Source organism: Osmia lignaria, unplaced genomic scaffold, assembly GCF_051020975.1.
Source record: "Osmia lignaria lignaria isolate PbOS001 unplaced genomic scaffold, iyOsmLign1 scaffold0012, whole genome shotgun sequence".
Classification (NCBI taxonomy): domain Eukaryota; kingdom Metazoa; phylum Arthropoda; class Insecta; order Hymenoptera; family Megachilidae; genus Osmia; species Osmia lignaria.
The window spans coordinates 302,501-305,000 of record NW_027478166.1 but is presented as its reverse complement, the minus strand read 5'-3'; the positions used below and the strand labels follow the sequence as shown (position 1 = coordinate 305,000).

Here is a 2,500-nt window from a genome sequence, read left to right as displayed (position 1 = left end):
TGAATCAACCTTTCGCATATTCAATTTTTCCTCCTCTCTCGTTTCAAAATGTTTGTATTTATCGTTCGATGAAACGAGCACAAGAGGGAAAAAAAAGTTGAGACACGACGTTCCCATAATTTTCGTGTTATTTCCTTTTTGCTTCAAACATTTTGCGGACTGCAGCTTCGTCGTATTGCTTTTATCAATTTTTAACAATTTCAAAACGAAGACAACTCGCAAGACGATCCATTTCGTCTCGGTTCAATTTTAACGTCCGTCCGTATTATTTTTTGTTCCACAAGAGATTTCGAATAGGTTTCTTTATTTATCATCCCTTCTTTTCGAGCGCCACGGAAGCAAGAGGAAAAGCAAGAGCGAGAGAACATTTCGCGTATACTTCATTTAACAATTTTAACCAACACGCGATGTACTCCACACACCTCTTAGATTTAACAACTGCTTTTCTCTTCTTCTCCCCTTAGCGCAAGGGTAAACCCCATTTGTCTCTTCTTTGGAACGCAACAAAACTTTCGAGGACTGGACGACCGAGCGATGGTCGCGCGGTCTTCGCTTATCTTTAACAAACGAAGTAGTCCGTATGTATTCTAAATGTTGAAGCCTCCTAGAGCTTTAAGCCATGCGAGACATTGAAATGCTGTTTTAACGGGAGCATGCATAATTGCTGCAAACATACTTTTATCACAAGTTCTAGCCACGCCACGGAGGCTTCGAAGTTCCTTCACCATTCGCTTTCCTCTCTTTTGTTACACAGTTTCAGACTACGATCAGGGGTACCGAAACGCTGTATTGATTGTAAACAACCATTTTTATCTTGGAGCGGAGCGTTCCTTTACTCGTTAGATTTGTCTTGTCGCGTGTGTATTCGCTTTTTCGACGCTTTTTAACCATTTAACTTGTTTAGCGAAGCTAAACGCACAGACAGACAAAAAAAAAGGAACAGCATCGCGCGTCAAACAGCGACGACCCATCTGAAGCGATCTTTCATTTATACACCGTTTGTAAACAGAGAGATGTATAAAGCGCGGGGAATCATTCGAAACCCTGGGGCTATTCGAGCTTGCATTTCAGCAAATTATCATCTCAAACATTTCACTCGTTTGCTTTTTCTAAATTTATAGGAGAGCTTCTTTCGTTTATTTTTGACACACCTTTCGTAAATATCGTTTCTGGCAACGTCGGGAGCGTGGATTTCTACAAGTGAACAATCGCGCCGATCCGATAACTTCCAGCAGGATGGAGAATCTTTATAGATTATCTTCCGAGAACTCGGTGCTTTCACGGGCGGTCGTTTATAAATTTTAACGAACGACTCGCGCGCCGTGACGCACTTGCGCTAGTTCGAAGAGATATTTCGAAATTTGTTTCTCTCCTTTAACGGCCTGCATTTAGTGTATCGGTTGCGATTTTCGTCACATCGTTTCCACGACAAACGCCGACGAACTGCCCAACTATCGCTCGTACGTTGCGACTCTTTCTTTGTTTATCGTTCATTCATTCTTTCAATTTCGTTCGATAATCCCGCTCCGAAACGTTCTACTTTCGTTGAACGACGGCGAGATGTTTAGAAAGAAATGAATTACTCTTTTTTCGAGAAGCAAACGCAAGCAGTCTTTTGTTAAGAAAACGACCCTCAGCCAGGCGTGGTCCAGGAATTGTATCCGTGGACCGCAATGTGCGTTCGAAATGTCGATGTTCATGTGTCCTGCAGTTCACACGTTGACGCGCAATTAGCTGCGTTCTTCATCGACCCACGAGCCAAGTGATCCACCGTTCAGGGTAATCGTAAAATTTTGTATTTCAAACTCTTTAGATCTTTAGAGTGTTATTTTCATTATTAACACGCATCACATTCGATACCCACATCACTCTCCCACCCGGCGCGTGCGGGAGAGCGAATTCGGGCGTCGCCAACGTATTTGTTTGTTTGTTCGATCGTTGACGACACGATCGCGTCCAAGGACGGAAACCGTCGGAGAAACGCCCAGTGGCACGCTCCTCTCGACGGTCGGGCGTAAAGTACATTTAAAAACCTTGAAAAGTACGAACGCACACAAGGAATGCGAGCGCGCGTCCTGTCGCTGAATCGTGGGTTGCGAGATTCGAACAGACACACGGCCGGCGACGATCGGTCTAACTAATGGACACATAGTTTTTCAAAGACTCGCTATCGTCGCTTCTCAGCCGGTCCGTAAACAACACACATCGATCAGGCGGACGCACGAATCTTACCACGGTGCGTGTTTCGTAGATTCCAGGTTACCCGCAAGTACCTCTCTCTCCCTCTCGAAAGAGGAATCTCGATCCGTCCTTTTTGGACAATGGAGAAATCTTTTTATCGCAACACGGATGGCAAAGAAACAACCAAAGCGTAGGAGCGTGGGGACGAGAGCGACGAAAAGAACGTCGCGAAAACAAAGTTTCGACGGTTGCTCGTTCTAATACATCGTAGTTTCAACTCTCTCAGTTTTAACCACTCCTAGACGCTTCGTAAACTTTT

At 44.5% G+C, this 2,500-nt stretch overlaps 1 non-coding gene across 1 annotated transcript; it reads right to left on the bottom strand.

The window, feature by feature from the left end:
• Positions 1-1,627: 1,627 nt before the first annotated feature.
• LOC143306557 (5.8S ribosomal RNA) lies at positions 1,628-1,782 on the bottom strand. Its single transcript, XR_013063913.1, has one exon. It is a non-coding gene; the product is annotated as a 5.8S ribosomal RNA (ribosomal RNA).
• Between the last annotated feature and the right edge of the window lie 718 nt (positions 1,783-2,500).